This window comes from Lactuca virosa, chromosome 9 (genome assembly GCF_052849685.1).
Source record: "Lactuca virosa cultivar CGN04683 chromosome 9, Lactuca_virosa_CGN04683_v6, whole genome shotgun sequence".
Classification (NCBI taxonomy): domain Eukaryota; kingdom Viridiplantae; phylum Streptophyta; class Magnoliopsida; order Asterales; family Asteraceae; genus Lactuca; species Lactuca virosa.
Genome location: NC_136434.1, coordinates 148,680,322 through 148,705,567, shown reverse-complemented (window position 1 = coordinate 148,705,567; position 25,246 = coordinate 148,680,322). Strand labels below are relative to the sequence as shown.

Below are 25,246 nucleotides of genomic sequence, written 5' to 3'. Positions count from 1 at the left end.
AAGTTCGTAATTATTAGTCGCATTATAATATCGCACAATTTCTTTGCAGATTTTTAGTAATCTAGACCGTGATTTGATTTATAACGCCTTATCATGCCAATGATATAAGGGACATTAGGACAGTGAGAAACTAATGCATATTTAAGCTACCAAAAACATAATCACATATGATTTGATCTTATTGTACCTTTGTTTTCTGGTATTAAAATGAATCGAATATGTTTACCTTAAATATGGAAACAACAGAAGGGAAACATTGTTGCATGTTATTGCTACTTAATACACACTCAACATATCCCTTTTAGGACAATCCTATTTGATGTATTCATAAGCCTCTAACACACAAGGCTTCAGCAGGATCTTTTATATCAAGGTGATATGGTAGCAAGTGTTTTGATTCATGCAATGTATAAACGTCATTACTCGCCAATAAAATATCATTTATATATTATACGAGTATTATAAATTTCCTCCCACTCATCTTGAGGTATATACTTTGATCTACTTGGTTCTTAATAAAGTCGTTCCTTTTCATGACTTTGTCAAACTTTATATACCAATGCCATAAAGCTTATTTTAGCCTATATAATGATTCTTTGAAGTTTAAACACTATATGTTCTTGACCCTTAGAAATAAAACCTCTCAGTTGGTTCATATATACATCTTCGTGTAAATCATTGTTAAGAGTTTGACGTCTATTTCATGTATCTTGAAATCAAAATGAAGTGCCATTGTGATCCTAAAGAATTCATTCAAGAAACGAATGAGAATGTTTCATGGTAATAAATACATTGTTTTATAAATACCCTTTAATGACCAATCGAGCTTTATGTGGTTTGATGTTAATTCTTAGAATAAAATTTTGTCTTAAAGACCTACTTTCATCCTATGCGTTTGAAACCGTTTTAGTAATTCAACAAGTTCCCAAACATCATTTTCTTACATCAAATTAAGCTCTTCAATCATAGCTTCATTACACTTAGTTTATTGATCACAAGTTCTGGCATCACTATTTGTGACATGGAAATTTCCTTATGTCAAGAGCGGGCTCATTTAAGCATCAAAATTGATAGGCCGCGAAGATGTCTTATAGGTTGTTGAGTTTAAAGGGCTTCATTGTCAATATATTAAGTGGGTTCATTTTGTGGTGTTTTATTTGCCCCTGCTTTTCAAAGAGTCATTGTCATGATGAAAAACTTGAATCTCCTAACGAAGTGCTAATCATAATGGGCACTTGAGTTATAGTTGAAGATTCTTGGAGGTCAAAATCCCTCAATAAACCACTCCCACTGATTTTGACATTCTAAAGAAATTCGACATGCTTCATTTCTATAATTCAGGTACTATTTGAAGGAACATAAAATCGGTAACCTTTAACACTTTAGGATACTTGATAAAGAAACAACTTACAGTTTTCATGTTGAGTTTATGTGATTTAGGATTGTAGAGTTTTGCTTCCGTTGTTCATCCCTGCACCCATAAATACCTAAAGCTTGGTATTCTTCGTGTCAAAATCTCTAAAAAGGAATTTTAGGAACATGTTTTTTTTAAGATGTGGTCTTTCGTTTTTAATGTCTCGGTCCAAAACAAATGGGGAAACTTGGTGTTTGTAAGCATACTTTGCACCATGTCTATTAAGTTTTTATTCCTCTTCCTGACAACATTCTTTAATGAGGAGTACCTGATGGTTAATTATCCAATGATATTAAAGGTTCCATAAAATGGTTGCTTAGTTATAATTTATAGAGGTATTCATCCAAACAACCATAGCCAACAATATAGGAATTGAAACTAATAGTTACATTATTGTATTTAATCGTAAGAATATAGCTAAAATTCGTTAACTTAGATACAAATAATTAGTTACAAGTTATACTTAATACATAAAGGGTGTCATGAAGACTTAAACAATAACCACTTTCTAAATTAAGAATTATGAAAGTGGGCCAACTGCTTCTATGTTTAACTGCTTCTATGTTTAAACACCGTATGCTTCTATGTTTAAGTCTTCATCATTCCGAACTTTAATTTCTCCTAGAGGTCAATCCAGCTTTCGGATTGTATGGAACCCTATAATGAAAAAGTACACATGTAACATGGAAGCCATAATGAACCCATCATGTATTTAGAAATATCCTTATCACTTATTTAAGTCACACAATTTTTTTTAAGTGATATCAAAGTCGTTTCATGGAATAACATAATAAAACATATCAATATACTTATTATCAACACCAAAATAATAAGTCATATAGACACCTTATTCAAGTATTAGTTTCGCTTTGAATAGACCAACAGTTGAATATAATAGTGTCCTAAAATTATATTAGGCTACATAAATATTGTAATCACCTTTGGGCAAAATTACAATATTTATGCATATTATGCTAAAATTCACCGCATAAGTAATTATTCAATTAGCTTTTGGGTTCCTTGAATAACAACTCAAACAGTTGCTTAATGTGGTGTTTAATAAACTTAAATGGCAAACTTAAGCAACCTTTCTTTGGTCCAGTCGCTTAAATCCAACATTAAAGTTACCACTCATCATTAAGAAATAATAATTATTTAGAAAAACCAAGTATCAAGTAGCATTTCTTCATATATGCAACATAAAATGGGAACACATATAATTGCATATAAAAGTCATTGAAAACAAAGGTAATATTTGTGTTTAAAGAAAATATCATAAACATCCAAATGAATGTTTTCTGTCGTGTATAAGACCTGAAATCTTGACTTTAAATAACACCTTAAATACAAACTTGATAGGTTGTGAGGTGGTACTATGAAGTGATAAAACCGAATCGTGTCATTTATAGGATATTGTAATTAAATTTTATTAAGTTCAAGCTTGAAGTCTTGTTTAGTGTTCACTTAAAAACACTAACATAATAGATCATCATATGCTTCAACAATTTAATATTCACCAATGATCATACATGGAATCTTTTAATTCATTGAAAATATTGAACGCATATAGTTCTTAAGATGACAATCAATATGTATTTTTGAAGATGACCAAAAAGCATTATAGTCATCATTTTATAGAATGCCTGTAATTTTAGGGACTTAATTGTGTGTGGTTCCATAAACAAATAAAACATTTGCATCATAAGTGTCCTCACGTTTATGGCAAATATGGTGGGCCAATTGATAATATATATACTGCATGTTGCATCAAAAATAAATAAAATAAATAAAACAGTAATGCAACTTAATTCATCCCAATAATAATATATACACAAATAATATCATTACAGGATTATAATTTCTTACTGCATGATTACAAACCAATTATTCATTTCCAGATTATTGTTTTGCAAATAGTATAACAAACGTTAAAACACAAATTAAAGTTTAACTATATTGCAAACAAGTTAATCATGCCATTGATATTTGTGTGAATTATTTGTAGAGGGGTCATAAGTTAACATCGATTCCTTTCTTATTGAGAAGCTAGATAAATCCCACTCATTAAGAAAAATGTCTTTGCTATTTGCTAGAAAAAGAATATAATGAACTTACGACCAACCATAAGGTATAAACACCTAAGTCAATTGACAAAATATATGTTGTCTTCTGATTCATTGTGTGTTTATCTATTTTCATTAAAATATATTAAAAAACCCAAATCCCTCCAACTAGTGGTTAAAGATACAGATTTATGGAAACACCATCACTGTCTTTGAATTCCAACCACAAGCTTTGTCATTTATCAATTCTTGGAGGAAGTTAGAAATAATAAATAAATAAATAAAAACATAAGGGAAATAAATAAAGATCGTTTCTGGACTAGGAGCTGCAAGAAGCATTTACCAGAAATCAAGAAGGACGGCCTCGTATAATTATCAACTAAATAGGTGGTTTCTTTTATAAAATTCAATGTATACTCTTCGATTATAAAAATCAAACCCCAAAAAAAGTTTAATAAATCTTAGGGTCGTTCTACGTCAATTTCAGTGCTAGAGAATAATCAACAATCAAACAAAAAAGATTGAAATTTAGGGTAAAAATCAAACCGCTCTTATACCACGTGTAAATTAATAAGCATAATCCAAGATCAATTTATGCATAAACATAAAGAGCCTTAAATTAATTGGAGAACACTTACTTGGAATAGATGAAATGTTGAAGATGTTTAACTTCATATTATGATTCTTTCACTTCCCATATTGGTGTTTAACTGATCGATTCCTATGGATGAATTACACACATGATTATGGTGTTTTATATGGAGGTCTTAGGGAGGAAGGAGTCCATGCGGGTTAAAGTTTTGGTAATGGAGGTACCGCCGAGATATGGTTCCTAGCCAACAATGGGTTGAGCGGCTTCTTACATTTACTCCACTCAGCGGGTTTACCAACCCGTCCATTTTGCATATTGAATTTGAATAGAGGAATAAACATAAAATATTCATTCCTACTTTTTTTTGTTTTGATTCATGTGCAGTGGATAACGTCCGCTCTTATTTATTTATTTATTTATTGTTTTCATATAAATCTGTACAATGAAAACGAATATATTGACATTTCTTATTTAATTAGATAATGTTATGTTTTATCTTATTGGTTTTGATTTTGATGCATGTTGTGATAAACAATGTTATGTTTTATTATATTTTATATTTTTTAATTTAATTAAATAAAAAAGTAATGTGGCTTATGAATTGAATGAGTTGGAAAAGATAGGGTTTCCATGTGTTGTGGGTTGAGAGGGTTGGAAGAGAGAGGAGATAGAAAAACTGATGTGGCGTTGATGTGGTAGTGGGTTGAGTGGGTTGGGAGGGAATGACTCCCTCCTCCCTTAGAGCATCAAAGAGAACAACGATATGTCTCTCTAAAAACTTACGCCCCCTCATATGTGTGCTTTTAATTATTCAATTTACACCTTAGGGGAGAGTTTTAGAACCACACTAATTTGGTCCCTTAAATTATGGATATATGTTATATCCATCATACTACAAATAATAAATCTCAGGGACCTGATATGTCATATGGCAAAGATTATGGTACACAATATAAATGTACCCAACACATAAAAAAAATACAAAATAGTCTGATAGCCATATTAAACAGGTTAATTTCCAACAGTGGATACATTTTTATTTTTATGTAAAATGTGTGCTAGGAGTTTTAGCCGATACATTATATATAGTTTGGAGGTTGCTTTCAAAGCACCAATATATTCACTAATAAATATGTGTGCGCTATAGTCGTCGAGAAAAAACTCATTTTCTATCGATTAATATCAAAGAAAAAAATGCATTTACTCTTCTTTTTTTGGATGTGAAAAAAATGAATAAAGTAGCATTTGGTATGTAGTAAACAAAGTTGGAATGAGTTTCAATATAAATATAATATGATGTTTGAATAACAACAAAGAAGACTGGTATACGGAAAAAAGCGAACATCTTTATGATGGCATAAGGAAGATAAATTATTATGCCATCGGTGTTAATTCTATGAATTTGTTTCAACACCACACAAGCTCTAATAAATCATATATTTTTTGAGATTTGGCTTCTTAATTTGTATCACCCTAAATTCTAATACAATGTACACCTAAAGTTTGTTTATTTTAAAAGCTTTGGCTATACAGCACGTGGAATTCCTATTAACAAGATGTATCAACAACATAGTTATGCAAAACTATACACTAACCAAATTAGGTGAGTACATTACATTAAGTCATCTTAAACCTAAGTTACTTCCTTACCTATTTAAATAGTACATGCCCCAACAATCATGGACTATGAAAACAACGGTCACTGAATTCTTGAATATGCATCATTAGTACATCATAATATACTCCTAAGAAAGCAACAGCATAATCAATTGTGACGGCCAATTCATCTATTAAATGAGGCACATATGTTACAATTATATCCACAATGACTCTTTCTCCAGCATCCCCAAATGGACCAAAGACAAAGTACTAACCTTTATCCCGAATGTCCCCTAATTCCATAACCATGAAGATTTACCATATTTGGGTAGCCTCATCATTCAATCATCATGAAAGCTTACCACATCTAGGTAGTTTCACCATTTAATCATCACGAAATTTTACCATGTTCAAGTTTCCCCACCATTCAATGGTACATGGAACGATCCTTATCTTGATAACCCCCACATGGTATGTACCAAGAACATCCAATACAACTATTCATTCTAGCACTATATATATATATATATATATATATATATATATATATATATATAGAGAGAGAGAGAGAGAGAGAGAGAGAGAGTTACGTTCAAATGTTTCCAACAATTATTGTGTGCATGAATTGACCAATCAGAATTTAGGAAAAAAGAAATCATTAATTTAATTAATAAGGGTATGTTAGTAATATTACACATATGTATTAATTAATATCCAAAATTATACATTTATTTAAGGGATCAGTTTTTATTTATCTATTAAAACCTTATTCTACCATTTTATCTTCAGTCGACGCTACAACCATTTCTTCATCTTCCATCTCCGTCTTCAATTATCTTCCTCCATATCTCTACTGTTGGCCACCATCGTCTTCAAGCCGACCACCCTCCTTTGACGAAAACGTCACCAGATCGCTGTAAAGAGGGATTTAGACTTCAATGGAGGAAATCGAGAATGGACAGTAGTGGAGGCGGTGGTGATGGGAGGAAGGGATTTACGTTTTTGGAGTTAGGTTTCAAGGTGGGGAAGGGAGATTTCGGAATCAGGTTTTAAGTTTTGGGTTCTCCTCTGATTCTCTGTTCCTGTAATCGATTCATGAGATTGTCACCCATAAAGGTTTTAATTTTCTATATTAAATGATTTAATTGCTTAACTCTTTTTTCAATTTCTGATTATATATGAACCGATTTTATATATTATATGAAATATGCATTTTTTTATTCTCGTACAGTATCGTCTATTGATTGATGTCAAGGTGAGAAAGGTTGGAAGGCTCTCATCCATATCGCAGTTCCTTAAAGACCATTACTCCCACAACTTTTTGGTATGTAAACGTCATGTCATGCTAAACAATTTGTGTTGTGTTCATTTTTAGAATTCATCTAATTATCTCTATCAACCTTCTGCACTTTCATAGTCATTCTTAACAACAGTTGAATTAAACTTTATTTTGAGCTTTAGTGTTCAAATCTGTTAGAATTCATCAATGCCTACCAAGTGTTTGATGTAATTACTGAACCAGGAGTACAACAAATTATCTCTATCAATGTTATTATTTGTGTACTATAATGTTATTACTTAGTGATCAACTAACTGAAATATTAGAATAGCTATCTTACCTCATCATCGGGTGTTATTCTCATCTTTAACTTTTTCATTCTTTAAGAATATTTTGCATCTAATGTATTCTTCTATTTGAATAATGTGTAAATAGTATTATATTCTTGCAGAATCACATAAAAATGATTCTGCCAGAATTATAGTTCTAGTATAATCACATAAGAATGATTATGGTAAAATCACATAAGAATGATTTTTTTAGGGTTCTATTGCAACTGGATTAATGTTTTATCATGATTTTTGTTTCTTATGCTTTTCAGATGTTTCAAGTTTTACCTAGGGATCACTTACCATCCTTGAGTTTATGTCCTTCTGCAGCTCCTTGTCTACCATATTCTATCAGAATTTATAGTTTTATTCTTTTAGAATGCATAGAATTTAGAATGCTCATGGTGAATGTATAGAATGTTACTCTTACATATTCGATTTCATGGCGGTTATTCTCATCGAATACTCAATTTTAAGGAAGTTATTCTCAAAGAATGCATGAAAGGAACATGATGATCAAGTGCTTGAAGGTTGGATGATGGCATGTGGGATGAAGATGAACAATGGTCAATGATCTTCACAAAAGAAAGCACTGGCATAATAATTTACAATATAATGATAAGACTATATATTATAGTATATTCTTGTAGAATATTCAGTTAGAATAATCTACCAAATGTGTTTGTTTTGTTATTAATGAGTCTTTCATTATGATGGAATAGTATATTAAGATTTTTATTTTTTAAGAATGTGATGTCAAGAATTTAACTTGTATCAAAAAATTTGTTATTCTTAGAAAGTTCATTCAATCAAAAAATGTTGTTATTTCGTTTGAAGGATAATATGATCTGATATTCATTCTATAAGTATATTATTCTGTTATTCAATCAAAACATGTATTCTATAAGAATATGTATTCTAACATTCTCATAGAATATATCATTCTAACAAAATATCATTCTGACAGAATAAATTCAGTTATTATAAAAATATGTTGGAATTAATATTGAATTCGTTTAAAATTTTCAGATTTTTAAAACTAGGAGATCTAATTATCCCTAAATTTCCGAAAATTTCCTTTTTTAAATATATCTAATTGTCCAAAATACCCTTATGCTGAAATTTGTGTGATTAAATTGATTATTTTTAATTAGTTAATAAATATAGAACCCTTACTTAAATTATCCCAAATGATTGGCTCCTAATCAATTTCACAGTAACACAATACTTAGTAAAAACAAAATAACCTAACCTTATATATATATATATATATATATATATATATATATATATATATATATATATATATATATATATACACACACACAAGATGCCATGTACGATCAGTATTTTCCCATAAATCGGCGTATAGCCATTCCATTGATATAAATATACATAATACAATAATGGACTAGGTTACAATATAAATGGGCTCTCTAATACAATATGGCTACATTACAAATACATAAATGTACGCTAACAGCCCCCCGCAGTGTGAACGGGAGGTCTGGACCGAACGTTTAGACTGGATCGAAAATCGAGAAAAAGACAGGATGGAAGCCCTTTGGTGAAGATATTTTCATACTGAGACGAAGAAGGAACATGTAGAACTCGAACATTCCCTGGAGCAACTTGATCACGCACAAATGTATATTAATCTCAATGTGTTTTGTGCGTTGGTGTTGAACCGGATTGGTAGACAAATAAACTGCACTTACATTGTCGCAGTAGACTAATGTGGCGGATAGAGGAGGATAGGAGAGTTCACGTAGGAGGTTGCGAAGCCAGCAGGTCTTGGCAACAGCATTCGCAATACCGCAATATTCGACTTCTGCACTAGATCTAACGATGGTGCCCTGTCGCTTAGAGGACCAGGAAAGAAGATTCTGCCCGAGAAACACACAATAACCGGATGTGGAGTGACGAGTGGAGGGACAGCCATCCCAGTCAACATCAGAGTAGGCAATCAAACCACGAGACGGAGTGGCATAAAGCTGGAGTCCATGATCGATAGTCCCACAAAGTTACCTGAGTATGCACTTGAGAGCAGTGTAATGTGGCTCTCGAGGGTCATGCATGTAAAGGATGATTTGTTGCACAACATAAATGATATCAGGCCTGGTAAAAGTCAGATACTGAAGAGCCCCAGCAAGACTACGATAAAGAGTGGGATCTTTGGCGGGGGGATCGGTGCCATCAAGCTTCGAAGAAGTATCAGCGGGAGTGCATACTGGTTTTCAATTGTTCATTTGAGCACGCTCGAGAATCTCCAGAGCATATTTTTGCTGAGAAAGAAACATGCCATGATGGTCACAAGTAACAGCAATACCCAGAAAATAATTAAGAGCCCAAGTCAGTCATGGAGAACTCAGATCGAAGGGTAGTGATAATCTGCAGAAGTAAGGTGGTGGAGGAGGCGGTAAGCACAATGTCATCCACATATAGAAGTAAGTATGCAGTCTGTTCTCCCTGACGAAAAATAAACAGAGAGGAATCTGATTTGCTGTGAGAGAACCCAAAACGTGTTATGAACTGAGAAAACCGATGATACCAAGTCCGAGGAGCCTGTTTAAGACCATACAAGGATTTTTTGAGCAGACAGACATGATCTGGAGCATGAGACTGACGAAACCTAGGTGGCTGATGCATATAAACTACCTCCTGCAAATGACCATGAAGGAAAGCATTCTTCACATCCAACTGATGAATAGGATAGTGATGAGAAACTACCAAGCTAAGAACAGTCCTAATGGTAGCCGGTTTTAAAACCGGACTAAAAGTCTCATCACAGTCAATACCTGGTCGTTGACTTTGACCATTAGCAACCAAGCGAGCCTTATAGCGCGAAAGATAACCATCTGCATTGTGTTTCTTTTTGAACAACCAAATACAATAAATCACATTAGCATGAGTAGGCCTTGGAACAAGTTCCCAAGTTCCATTAGAAATAAGTGCATTGTATTCATCTTTCATAGCGTTTAGCCAATTTGGATCTCGAAAGGCATGAGCATACGATTTTGGAAGAGGAGAAGAGGACACAGAGTCGGTGTGAAGGTTAAGTTTGGTGATCGGTTTTGAGATACCTCGTTTAAGACGAGTGGTCATGGAATGAGAGGGGGAATGGTGGTAGATCGATCACGAGTGAAGGACCTAGAGGAAGAAGGAGCAGCCGGTGCAACGGAAGTTGCTATTGGAGCAGCAGAAGTGGCTGCGGGAGCTACAACGGGTGCTAATGGTTCCTGATGAACAACAGGAGGAGTGGGCCGAAGAGGGATAGCCACATGAGATGGATTATTAAACTCGTTGCAGGAATTGTCAATGTTGAGAAAATCATAGTTCGGAGAGGTGTTTGGTGTAAGAGAACAAAATGGAAAAATTGACTCATCAAATGTGACATGGCGAGATATGATAATTTGGTTGGTGTGAAGGTTGAGACATCGAAACCCTTTATGACTAGTCGGATAACCGAGGAAAATGCATGGAACAGATCTTGGTTGGAGTTTGTGAGTGTTGTTTAAGTGAGGGTAGCATAAGCAACCGAAGACACGAAGATGTGAGTATTGAGGTGGTTTATTAAAGAGTTTCCGATATGGAGTGTCATTTTTTAGTGTGGTGGAGGGTAGGATATTTGTAAGGTGTGTGGCCATGTGTAGGGCTTCACCCCAATATGTGGGTAGAATGTGGGCTTGAAGAAGAAGAGTACGAACAATGTTATTAAGGGTGCGTAGCATACGTTCGGATTTACCATTTTGTTGTGAGGTGTATGGACATGAGAAACACATGTGTATGCCATGTTGGTCATAAAGTTGGTGAAATTGGTTATTGTCAAATTATTTGCCATTGTCACATTGGAAAATTTTGATTTTAGTTCGAAATTGGTTTTGAATATATGTGCGAAAAAAGAAGAAATTTGGAGAAGGCTTCAAATTTCTTTCTAAGAGGATACACCCACACATAATGAGAAAGCTGATCAAGAAAAATGACATAATATTTAATACCACTATGACTTTCCAAAGGTGAAGTCCAAACATCAGAGTGAATAACTTGAAATGGAAACAAAGCTTCAGTTTGTGATATATCAAAAGACAAACGAACATGCTTGCCAAGTTGACAAGCATCATGACACAATAAAGGAGAATCTGGATTATTACATGAAATAGCTTTATTAGAAAGTAGATGTTTAAAAACAGGAGCGCCAGGGTGACCAAGTTGTTGATGCCACGTCGAAGAGCTGATGGAGATGAAGGCTTGAGGAGTGGGAGTGGTAAATGGATAAAGGTCACCCGTGCTATCACATCTAATGAGGATTTTTTTGGTCCGGAAATCCTTCACAGAAAAACCAAATTCGTCAAATTCAATGGAACACTTATTATCACGAGTAAATTTACGGACAAAAATAAGGTTTTTAATAATTTGAGGGGTAATGAGAATATTTTTGAGATAGAGGGTACGAAAAGGATTGTAATGAAGAATAGAGTGACCAGTTTTGGTGACAGGGATTCGAGATCCATTACCGACTAAAACAGAAAAATTCGAATTAGTGCACGTATTGCTAAAATACTTGAGGATACATGTGTTGTTGTGAAGGTGAGCGGTAGCCCCGGTGTCCATCTACCAATCCGCATTGATTGGGTCTTGTAGACTCATGGTATTAAATACTTGAGGTAAATTGGTGGCTTGATCAAATGATGGATACTGGAAGAATTGCATTTGTTGAGGTGGGTAAGTGGGCTGACCAGTAGCGAGAAGAGCATGTGGTTGGGCCTACTGAGATTAAGCCCAAGGTTGTTGGGTCGGTGTGATGCTGATGGGCCATTGTGGTAGTTGTTGACGTGACCCAGAATTAACGGACCAAGGAGAAGCTGTCCATGGGGCCGTGTTGACTGGAGCGGGAAGTATACCACGTTGAGGAACTGGAAAATACACCGGCCAAGGAGTCTGCCCTCCCCAACCAGCGTGTTGTTGATGATTGCTTCCAGTACCTCCTGACCGACCTCTCCCCCTGCCAGAGCGACCACCTCTGCCACCCCCACGGTGGTTCCGACCACCACCTCTGCCAGAATTTTGAGAGTCACGGTTTGGGGGATGTGACTGGTGCACAGTGTGAAAAACAGTCGAGGAGGAAGGGTTGTCTTGAATGAGAGGATTAAGTGATTGAGATTGTTCTTTTTCCATGATGCGTTCTTCCAGAGTAAGCTTCAATCTCATCTACAGAAACGTGGGGAAAGGAGATGTGTGGCGGATAGTAAGGGCAATATGGGCATATTTAGATGACAAGCCATTAATTGTGTATATAACTAGATTTCTCTCATCAACAGGTGATCCAAGATTAGTAAGCATATCCGAAATTGATTTCACTTTAGAGAAATATTCAAGGATTGATTGGTTACCGATGGAGAGATGGCGCGGTTCATCATCAAGTTCGATGATCTTGATCTCTTTATTTTTGTGAAATATATCTTGAATAGTATGTCATACATCAGTTGCAGTGGAGTCTGGTTTAAGAACCGATTGAAGAACAGTTTGAGAGAGAGTTTGTCACACCCCAAAACCGGAACGGCGGAAACGTTCAACGGTGGAGGACGTCATGTACAGTATCACAACAATGCATAGTAGTAAACAAGCAACAACATCATCCATTGCATTAATAACATAATTTAATACAAGTGTGTTCTGTAAAGTTTAATAGACACCAAAAATTAAATCAAAATATGAGATGAGTCTTGAATGTGCTCCATCTTCTCAAAAGCCTGGCATCGGTACCTGTCTACTGATGACCTGAGAATACAAGTTATTTTGAAAGAGTTTATCAGCTTTAAAGTTGGTGAGTTCATAAGTATTTTAGTGTCATTGTTTGTATGAAAGTGTTTGTATGTACTTGATGTATAAGTTTGTAAATGTTTGTAAATGTTTGTAAATGTTTGTATATGTTTGTATATGTTTGTATCTCCTAGAAAATCCTATATTTTCTACTAAACGTAGCCTTCTACCAAGGCATCAAATGAAATGTATGTTTGTTTCTTGTAAAAGTGTGTATTTTCCCAAATATGACTATCATTAACCAAAAATATAGCTTTTACATTACAGTTCATTGTGTGAAGGTCACAAAGTGAATGCAATGGGGAAATAATAAAGTACTGTAGTGTTGTATTAAGTAACTACTGCTGTACTAATTACCTTAAACCAATTGTTATTTAAAGTAACATGTGATATGCCTGTACCATACTACCGACTAAAAACACGACGATGAAAGACGTCGGAAGAAATGACATTTGGCACCCGTAGACTTGCAAGTCCCACCATTTAGTCTAAAGTATACTTCCTATAATTACCTCTTGAAGTACTAGGCTTTAGAACACTCAAACTGACTCAAACAGCTTAAAAGTTGGCAGAAACAAATCTGACTTCTATTGAAGTGATTGGTTGTACAAGATAGAAATTTCGAGTTGTCACATCATCCCCCCGTTAGAGGGAATTTCGTCCCGAAATTAGAGTTTAAGCAAATAAGTAGTTACAAATAACTAAGTAGAAAGATGAGGATATTTTAGTTTCATTTGATCCTCTCGCTCCCAAGTGAATTCAGGTCCTCGCTTGGCGTTCCAGCGAACCTTCACTATCGGGATACGGCTTTGCTTTGTTTGCTTGACCTCTCGGTCCATGATCTCTACAGGTTCTTCCACGAAGTTGAGGCTCTCGTTGATCTCGATCTCGTCGAGTGGGATTACTAGAGTCTCGTCGGACAGACACTTTTTCAAGTTCGAGACGTGGAAAGTAGAATGTACGTTATTGAGTTCACGAGGTAAGTTAAGTTTGTAAGTTACCGGGCCGATTCTAGCGAGAGTCTCGAAAGCCCCTATGTATCTTGGATTTAGCTTTCCATGCTTTCCGAAGCATATCAAGCCTTTCCAGGGTGAGACCTTCAATAGAACACGGTCGTCCACCTGGAATTCCAACGGTTTCCTTCGTTTATCTGCGTAGCTTTTCTGTCGGTCTCTAGAGGCTTTCAATCGTTCACGAATCTGAACGATCTTCTCTGTCGTTTCCCGTATGATCTCCGAACCAGTGAGAGTGCTGTCAGGAACTCGTCCTTTAGCTAACTGGGTGTCACCCACCTCAGCCCAGCACAGAGGGGATCTGCACTTTCGGCCATAGAGGGCTTCAAATGGAGCAGCCTTTATGCTTGTGTGATAACTGTTGTTGTAGGAAAATTCGACAAGGGGTAAATGAGTATCCCATGCTTTCCCAAAGTCGATCACACAGGCTCGCAACATATCTTCCAAGGTTTGGATAGTCCTCTCACTTTTTCCGTCGGTCTATGGATGGTAGGCTGTACTCATGTCCAGCCTAGTTCCTAGGGAACTTTGTTGCCACTGCCAGAACCTCGAAGTGAATCTACTATCTCTATCGGAGATAATAGATATAGGAACACCATGCAGTCGTACTATCTCCCTTATGTAGGTTCTTGTTAGCTTCTCCATCTTGTCTGTTTCTTTGATAGGCAGGAAGTGTGCGGACTTGGTCAATCTGTCGACGATGACCCATATGGTATCAAGTCCACCTGTTGTCTTGGGCAACTTGGTTATTAAGTCCATAGTGATCCGCTCCCACTTCCATTCCGGTATATCCGACTGTTGTAGAAGACCTGAGGGTTTTTGGTATTCGACCTTGACCTTGGCGTAAGTAAGGCATTTACTTACGAAGGTAGCAATCTTTGCTTTCATGTTAGGCCACCAGTATAGCTTTTTAAGATCCAGATACATCTTATCTGAACCTGGGTGGACGGAATAACGAGTGTTATGCGCCTCGGTCATGACCAAGTCTCTGAAATTCGGTGTCCAGATCCGATCCATGAAATATAAGGCTCCGCCACCTTTGACTTCCAAGTTCTTATCCATCCCTCTCAGGGATTCACTCGCCACATTTTCAGGTTTCAAAGCGTCGAGCTGAGCCTCCTTAATTTGCGTGGACAAGTGTGAATGGATAGTCATAGTCAATGATTTGACTCTACGACCAGAGTATTCTTTCCGACTTAGGGAGTCAGCTACTACGTTGGCTTTACCCGGATGATAACGAATTTCGCATTCGTAGTCACTGAGTAGCTCGACCCACCGTCGTTGTCTCATGTTGAGCTCCTTCTGGTCGAATATATGTTGTAGGCTTTTGTGGTCTGTAAAGATAGTGTTTTTTGTACCATACAGGTAGTGTCTCCAGATCTTCAGAGCAAACACAACTGCTCCTAGCTCAAGATCGTGTGTGGTGTAGTTGACCTCGTGTGTCTTCGGCTGTCTGGAGGCGTAGGCGATGACCTTACCTCGTTGCATCAGAACACATCCGAGCCCTTGATTGGATGCATCGCAATAGACTACAAAGTCTTCTATTCCTTCTGGGAGGGATAGTATCGGTTCGGTGCACAAGGCTCGTTTTAGCGTTTGGAACGCTCTCTCCTGCTTCTCTTCCCAGTCGAAGGCCACGCCCTTTTGGGTCAAACTCGTAAGAGGTGTCGCAATTCGTGAGAAGTTCTGAATGAACTTGCGATAGTAGCCAGCGAGGCCTAGAAATTGACGAATTTCGGTAGGTGTCTTCGGTGCTGACCAGCTCTCAATGGCCTTGATTTTGGAAGGGTCCACGTGTATTCCCTCTTTGCTAACCACGTGCCCTAAGAATTCGACTCTTCGGATCCAAAATTCGCATTTCGAGAACTTCGCATAGAGCTTCTCCGAACGCAGCGTTTCTAAGACTAGTCGCAGATGTTGACTATGCTCCTCCTTACTACGAGAGTAGATAAGTATGTCATCGATGAAGACGATGACGAAATGATCCAAATAAGGACGACACACCCTATTCATTAAATCCATGAATACCGCGGGCGCGTTGGTTAATCCGAACGGCATCACTACGAATTCGTAGTGCCCATAACGAGTTCGGAAGGCTGTGTTCGGAACATCCTCCCCTAGCACTCGTAGTTGGTGATATCCGGATCTTAGATCGATTTTTGAAAAGAAGTTCGCCCCTTGCAGTTGATCAAATAAATCGTCTATGCGAGGCAGAGGGTAATGATTTTTGATGGTTAGCTTGTTGAGCTCCCTGTAGTCGATGCACATGCGAAACGATCCGTCTTTTTTCTTGACGAACAAGACCGGAGCTCCCCATGGCGAGAAACTTGGTCTTATAAAGCCCTTGCTGAGCAGTTCGTTAAGTTGACCGGACAGTTCTTGCATCTCTGCAGGTGCTAGACGATAGGGCGATTTGGCTACGGGGGTAGCCCCTGGAACTAAGTCGATTCTGAACTCGACTTGACATTGCGGAGGTAATCCTGGGAGTTCTTCTGGAAAGATGTCGGGAAAATCGCGTACTACTGGAATGTTCTATAATGTCTTTCGTTTCTTGGCTTACATCTACTACATGAGCAAGGAATGCGCGACATTCCTTTCGCAAGAATTTTTGGGCTTGAATGCTTGAGATGATACGAAGGTTCGTGCCGGGTTTGTCGCCATAGACTACCGGAGTTTCGCCAGACGACAGATTAAGGCGAACAACCTTTTCGTAACACATGATGTCGGCACGATGTACACTTAACCAATCCATGCCAATAATGACGTCGAAACTTCTAATTGAGACTGGCATGAGGTCGATTGAAAATGAATGACTATCTAGAGTTAGGGTACACCCTATGAATATACTGCTAGTGCTCTCCGTCTTCCCATTAGCCATTTCTACAGTGAACGGTTCCTTAAGTGTGATCGAGGTCGTTGTCTCAATCAAAAATAACCTCAAAACCACTAGATAGCTAGGGTAAGTAAGGGTCGAATCCACGAGGAGTTTGTGGTCAAGCTTTGTGCTATAGTAGTCAATGTAAAAGAACTAATACTTGCAATTGTCACGAATTCAAATTAAACTAAAATAAACTAAACAACTAGAGACTTCATGTTGCAAAAGGTTGTAAAAAATACTATGAATGAGAAAACAAGGTACTTCCAGTTCAGTTGTTCAGATGGTTGGACAAACATGTTTTCTTCCCTTAAATTCCAATTTAATTACCTAGACATAATTAAGGTTGACTCACATTCAATATATAATTATGGACACACAAAATGTTGATCCAACTAATTGTCTTACTCCCTATGTCTAACTGGATTAGGAACAACTAGTGGTTTGGCGATAATGTGTCTTACGATTACTTATTACAATGTTGAGCGTTTAATACTACAAGTTTGGAATAATGTATGTGGATTCTACTAGCCATCTTAGTTCCTAAACTACTTGAATTGAGAATGATTAGTGAATTAACAATACACTATATTAGTTGCAATATCACACAATAAGAAAAACCCAACTCCAATTATTGCAAATAAAACTTAAAACTTGAAGAATAGAACAATGATTGAAATTGATTGGAATAAAAGTAATAATCAAATCATGTTCATCCTAACATCCTACAACGTTCCCGGAAGTAACCCTAATGGTTTAGTCTTCCATACCAATCAAAAAGCACACAAATTGAATAAAAACAATGGAATTCATACTAAAATTCATAAACAAACTTGAAATCATAAAACTAATAAATTCTAATGATCAATCAATCATGGAACGATGAAACCTTGGAGAATAAGTAACCAAATCTGGAGTTTGATGAAGATCCACCGGTTGAACGACTTCAATTGTTGAATGATGATGAACTTAGTGATTTGTAGCCTCGGATTCTGAAATTGATGATCAAAAACGCGTTTGGAGAAGCTTTGAATGTGTTTGGAACCCTCCAAAACTATGTAAAATCGTAGGGGAGAGGTCCAAAGTCGATTAGGGTTAAATCTCCTTTAAATAGGTGCTGAAAAACTGATTTTCGGAGCTGTTTCCGCGTCGGCGTCCTAGTAGGAGTCTTAGACATCATATAGGACGTCTGGGTGTCCTTCTTGGCGTTTTACATGTCTTCTGTCGTCCTTGATTTGCACTTGAAAATGGCCTAAAACGGGTAGGCGTCCTAGGAGACGTCTTAGACGCGTCCTAGGACGTCTCTCATCTTTGTTGCCCCTTTTTGGTGATGAAAACGGTAGAATCAGTAAAAATGCAAAACATGAAAGTTGTAGGAAATTTTGTCTAGTTTCCAGAACTTCTTCATTCATGTAAATCTGAGCTCTAGATCTTAAGATATGATCAAAACATTGAAGAGTGGTCAAATTTCTCAGCACCATTTTTCTTCATTCCTTTACCAATTCGTCTCCCATGCTTGTTAGCTTCCTTTTGCTCATTTTTCTTGCGGGTTCCGCCTACTTTAGCACTAAGTAGTTGCCTGCACATAATGTGTAACATTTAATCAAAGTAGTGTCATTCTTGGACAATTATATATCAATTCAACAGATTTATAACAATTTAATACATTCATAAAATACACTTATCAAAGTGCTCATGATTTTTGCTTAAGTAAATGAGAAAATTTTTGGTTCACGAAACTCCTCTCCGCTCCACTATCAAACAGTATGCATTCATAAGAGTTATCGAGGAGAAACGTACCAGTGACCACTGTGGGTTCGGCAACCGCTTCCACATGGCCTAAAGCCAGAACTCTTCCCACTCCACCGACGTTCCCTGCCTTCGGGCAGTTCCTTTTGTAGTGGCCCACCTCGCCACAACCGTAGCAAGCTTGGCCCACACCAGCGCCGAGGACTTGGGTGATTGGTTTTGCTGGAGCCTTGCAGAAACGGGCAGTGTGCCCCTTCCTGTTGCAGTTAGAGCACTGCATTTCACGGCAGGCTCCATTGTGGTGGAAGTTGCATTCGTTGCACTTTGGCAAACTTCCAGCGTACTGCTTTACCGGAGCAGCAGCGGCAGGTGCTATCGCAACATGTACTGCCACGACCTGCTGCTTTTTGGCAGCCTTCTTCTTCTTCTTGTCATCCCAGAACTTCCGCTTCGAATCAGCGGCTTTGGAGGGTTCTGAGATGGCTAGGGTTGTTGTTGCGGCCGGGGTACGGACCCCATGGTCAATGAGCCGTTGTGCCAACCGCTTGGCACTATCGAATGTAGTGGGGTTTGAAGCTAAAACATTCCCCTGAAATGGAGGCACCAGCCCCCAGATGTACCTCTCTATTTTCTTTCCCTCTATGTGAACCATGTTGGGACAGAGGGCCACCAGCTCGCTAAACCTGGAGGTATAGGAAACTATGTCGGAGCCCTTCATGGTTAGGCTCCACAGTTCCTGTTCCAATTTCTGGATCTCGCCCCTCGGGTAGTATTCTTCAATCATTAGCTCTCTAAGAGCTTCCCAGCCTATAGCATTAGCCACCACTAGAGATAGTGACTTGACATGGCTATTCCACCATGTCATGGCTTTTTCCTCAAAGGTGCAAGCAGCGAACTTGACCTTGCTCCCTTCTGGACAGGAGCAGATTTCGAAAACCAATTCGGTCTTCTCGAACCATTGCGAGAAGGCAATGACTCCGCCAGTCCCTTTAAAGGACTTTGGCTTGCAGTTGGTGAAGTCCTTGTAGGAGCACTCTCTCAAGCACACGGGGATTTCACCATGAGTAGAATGAACAGGTGTTCCTCCTCCAGTGGAACCGGAAGAATGATATTGAGCCATGGTTGTTGCCACAGCCGCAGCTACTGCAGCATTTAGAGCTGCCGTATCGATTTGAGGAGTAGGTGGTGTTGCAGTTACTGGAGGATTGCGTCTTGTTGATCGGCGTGGAGGCATCTTTCAACTATAAGTTGACAAAGATGACAATATGGGTAAGAATAGAGAAATTGATGAGAGTGACTCATGGACTAACTCTCTGTAGCCCAACAACACAATTGAATAGTATGATTGAATAGTATGATTGAATGTAGATCTAGTACTAACAGATGATAGCATTTGGATAAAAATTTCCAAGAGATTAGATATCTGTCAATAATACTGGAATTACAGATGTAACAAGTTCGGGAAAAATGACCTAGAAGTAGGCCTTACATCAACTAAGATGGGAAAATTTTGACAGAACTACGACCTAATCAAGACCTAACAGGTCCAAGTTTTAACAAAGATAGGAAATTTGTCACACCCCCAAACCAAGGATGGCGGAAATGTCTGGGGGTGGAGGACTTCATGTATAGTATCATAACAACAATTGTAATAGTAATTCAAGCAAACACAACCAACATATATATAATTGAAAAAGTTACATCATTGTATGAATTACATGTTTATGAATCAATTACAATATGTTGACAAAATATGAAATAGTAGACGCCTTAGCGTCCCATCCTCAAAAGCACTTGGTTACCTGTTTAATGATTTCCTGAGAATACAAGTTGTTTGAAAAAGTGTCAACACAAAGTTTGGTGAGTTCATAAGCTTTTGTTTGGTATTATTAAAAGCCTTTCGTTTGTAAAAGTAGTATTTGTTTTAGAAAAATCCAATATTTTCCTTAAAATGTATATGTAGTCTTAAATCCAAAGACCGAAATGTATAAGTAACTTTTCTTACTTATAATAAATAATGTAAGTTTAAATCGACATAAACTCGTTTAATTTTAATGAAATCCCCGTAAATTCTATGTTTGTTAATACCACATGTGAGTTATTATAACCATGCTATGACCTAGTTGGCCTGAAACGACGTTCTTCAGGCGTCGGAAATGTTATGACATTTGTCACCCCAGACCTATCGGTCTAACTGTTGCATGCAGTTTAGGTGTGGGTTTGTCAAACCCAATATAGATCTATACACAAGTATCACGCTCTCCCTCGAGGAGACTCTGGTTATAATACAGGACTTATTTGTAAATTGAATCGAATGTCTCACAGAAGTCATTAACGAATTTACGTGTAGTGTAATGAAAACTTGGTACCGTATGGCCGTACCTTGCTTAATGAAAATATCCTTTGTATAAATGTACCATTTTTAAATGTATGTGTTATGTAATGTTTCATAAAGTCATTAATGGAATTACGTGTTATGAAAACTTGGTACCGTATGGCCGTACCTTGCTTAATGAAAATATCCTTTGTATAAATGTACCCTTTTTAAATGTATGTATTATGTAATGTATCATAAACTATACCTATTATAGTTTATCAACCAAGGGTAGTACGTAGTAATGTATGCAAACTATATTCAAAATAGTTTATTAAATGTTTGAATGTATCGGTTGTACTTTGATTATAATCACTTGTTATTCTTTATATTTTATATGTCCAAATCCATTTGTAAACTGATGTGTGTCTAAATATTAAGATAAAATGTCATATATTGCAATAACATATAATCACATAAAGATATACACCTTGCTCAACATATTACAAGGTGAAATGAAATTGACAGCAACTTTTTGTTGTATACAGTTTCTGTTACTGTTCTTAGAAAATTTATAGAAAAATCATCAAAGCTCTAAATCCAAATCTGCAAATTCTGAGAGTTTGGAATATGAGTCTAGTTTGTTCGTAAATTTTATCATGATTTTTAGTGATCTCTAACAGAGGTGAAAATGTTCATAATCACAGACTGGTCCGGGTTTGCCTTTGAAATGATAGGCAGTTTTGTAAAAATCACCATAAATTGTAGAAATATCATATGGAGATGTGCAAGTAGCCATTTTAAAGCTAAGAGTTTGAACTACTTGTACCTGGAACAGTTTTGAAAACTAAAATATTTAAGTTGACCAAAACAGTCTGTGATCGAAGTTCATCTTTTCTGATGTAATCTGATAGAAAAAGTTTAATTGTGTTCTTGATGATTTTACTTGTATCCCCCCCTTAAAACTTAAGAAAAACATGTAAATGTAGGGGTATGAACTCACCTTATGTGGTTTCAGTAGATGAAAGTGAGAGAGAGGAAGTGTTCAACCCAAGAACACTAAGAAGATGTCTTGATGATTCGAGAATCTAACACCGAATAAGATGGAATTTGTGTAAGATATCAATGATTTGAGTAGAATGGAGTTTAATAATTATGTGAATGATGAAGATACTTACTAATTGAAGAAAGAAATCCCTAGAGAAAGCCTTGAAGTTCTTGAAGTTGAGAGAAAAGATGAGAAAATTTTGGATAGTGTTCTTGGTTGCTAAGTGTAGAATGAAAGGGCTTTTAAGGAGAATGAGGAGAGAGGACCAATCCTCCAGCTCTTAGAACGTGGGAAGAGCTGGAGATAGGGTGTAAAGGTCCACTAAGGTGACAAGGAGTAGTGAGAAAGAGTGGCTGATCATAGAGTGAGGTGGTGGTGGCTTGCTTTTGTCATAAAATAAGGAAAAGCAAATATTCCCTCAATAATTAGTCCAACCACCAATTCTTTTAATACATTTTTATAAAAACCCTGGAGATTTATATATTTTGGGGCCTTAGTTTATAAAATAAAGTTTTGGGTGAAAATCCCACGTTAAAATAATGAAAAACGGAGTTAAAACGAAGTCGTAGTCGAAAAACCGGTAAAAAGGGGCCGTCTGCGAGACCTCTCGCATGGGCTGTCTGAGAGGCTTCTCATGCGAGGCTTCTGTCCTGAGAGGCTTCTAATGAGAGGCTTCGGTCCTGAGAGGCTTCTCATGAGAGGCTTCGGTCCTGAGAGGCTTCTCATGAGAGGCTTCGGTCCTGAGAGGCTTCGGTCCTGAGAGGCTTCTCATGAGAGTTTTCGCTTCTAATAGGAGGGTTTTGGTTCCTTAAGGTTATTTTACTCGTTTTTACCCCGTTTCAAGTGGTTTTTGACCCGGTTAAGGGTCGATATGACCCAAATGATTACAAAAAGTTAAAGTAACTTTTGAGAGAGATTTGGGAGAGATTTCAAATAGAAAGAGATAGAGTGAAAACGATTTAGAGAGGTTTCGTTTGTGATTAATTTGAGTGTCCGGCTTCACAACGCAAGGTTCGTAAACCCTGTTAAACCGTGTTTTAGTGTCGTACACACTCCCGATGAGTGTGCAATAGTGTTTTATCGCTTTGGTTCGTTGTCTAGCACTGTTAAGGCTAAGGAAATCAAACACATGAACTTTCCAAATGATGATTTCTCATTAAAATAGCGAATTGTATAGTGATTACATAACGTAAACCCTAACATACAAGGGTTATTGGAGTTGATCGGTTTGAATTGTTGACTTTGTTTGACTTTGACTTGTCTGAAATTTGACGGTTGTCACATCATCCCCCCGTTAGAAGGAATTTCGTCCCGAAATTTTCATTTTGACTGGGATTTCAAGAGTTTGGGAAGAGATGTGGATACTTTTGTTTCATCTGATCCTCGCGTTCCCAGGTGAATTCGGGTCCTCGTTTAGCGTTCCAACGGACCTTCACGATGGGAATACGACTTTGTTTCGTTCGTTTGATTTCCCGATCCATGATTTCGACTGGTTCCTCCACGAAGTGGAGATTTTCGTTAACTTCGATTTCGTCGAGTTGTATTACGAGTGTCTCATCAGACAAACACTTCTTTAGGTTCGACACGTGAAATGTGGGATGTACTTTGTCGAGTTCCTGAGGTAATCGAAGTTTGTATGCTACTGGCCCAATCCTAGCAAGGATTTCGAATGGCCCGATGTACCTTGGATTTAGTTTCCCGCGTTTGCCGAATCGTATCATTCCTTTCCAAGGGGAAACTTTTAGTAGTACACGATCACCCACCTGGAATTCCAAGGGTTTGCGTTGTTTGTCTGCGTAACTCTTTTGCCGATCTCGAGACTCTTTTCCCTTATGATTTCAGGGCCAGTGAGGGTGCTATTAGAGACTTGTCCTCTAGCTAGCTGTGTATCCCCCACCTCAACCCAACACAGGGGTGATCTGCATTTGCGACCGTAAAGAGCTTCGAACGGAGCGACTTTGATGCTAGTATGATAGCTGTTATTGTAGGAGAATTCGATAAGCGGTAGATGGGTATCCCATGCTTTACCGAAGTCTATCACACAAGCTCTTAACATGTCTTCCAACGTTTGAATGGTTCGTTCGCTCTGTCCGTTAGTTTGTGGGTGGTAGGTCGTACTCATGTCAAGCCTAGTTCCCAAGGATTTTTGTAGAGACTGCCAAAACCATGAGGTAAATCTACTATCTCTATCGGAGATAATGGATATCGGCACACCATGGAGTCGTACAATCTCTTTGATGTACGTTCTAGTCAGCTTCTCCATCTTGTCGGTTTCTTTTATCGGTAGGAAGTGTGCTGATTTGGTCAATCTGTCTACGATTACCCATATGGTGTCAAGCCCGCCCGATGTCTTAGGCAGCTTGGTTATGAAGTCCATGGTTATTCGTTCCCACTTCCACTCAGGTATATCCGGCTGTTGTAATAGCCCGGATGGTTTCTGGTATTCGATTTTGACCTTGGCGCAAGTCAGGCACTTGCTCACATAGGTAGCAATCTCAGCTTTCATGTTCGGCCACCAGTATAATTTCTTGAGGTCCAGATACATCTTATCCGACCCGGGATGGATGGAGTATCGAGTCTTGTGTGCTTCATTCATGACGACGTCTCGGAGTCCACCGAACTTCGGTGTCCAAATCCGGTTCATGATATAACGTGCTCCATCATCCTTGACTTCTAAGTTTTTATCCATTCCCCTTAATGTCTCTCCTGCCACCTTTTCTGGTTTCAAAGCTTCCAGTTGAGCTTCCTTGATTTGTATGGTCAGGTGGGAATGGATTGTCATTGTTAAGGATTTTACTCGGTGGCCCGAGTACTCCTTCCTGCTTAGAGCATCGGCCACTACATTGGCCTTGCCCGGATGATAACGAATTTCGCACTCGTAGTCATTCAGCAACTCTACCCATCTCCTCTGTCGCATGTTGAGCTCTTTCTGATTGAGGATATGCTGAAGACTTTTGTGATCAGTGAAGATAGTGCATTTCGTGTCGTAGAGGTAGTGTCTCCAGATCTTCAAAGCGAATATTACTGCTCCTAATTCCAGGTCGTGCGTAGTATAATTAACCTCGTGTGTCTTAAGCTGTATTGATGCATACGCGATAACCTTCCCTCTCTGCATGAGCACACATCCGAGGCCTTGATTCGAAGCATCACA

At 37.7% G+C, this 25,246-nt stretch overlaps 1 long non-coding RNA gene across 1 annotated transcript; it reads right to left on the bottom strand.

Moving 5' to 3' along the window:
- Positions 1-1,782: 1,782 nt before the first annotated feature.
- LOC145138315 (uncharacterized) lies at positions 1,783-4,420 on the bottom strand. Its single transcript, XR_013721438.1, has 2 exons — positions 4,116-4,420; positions 1,783-2,071 (listed from the first exon to the last, which is right to left on the bottom strand). It is a non-coding gene; the product is annotated as an uncharacterized LOC145138315 (long non-coding RNA).
- Between the last annotated feature and the right edge of the window lie 20,826 nt (positions 4,421-25,246).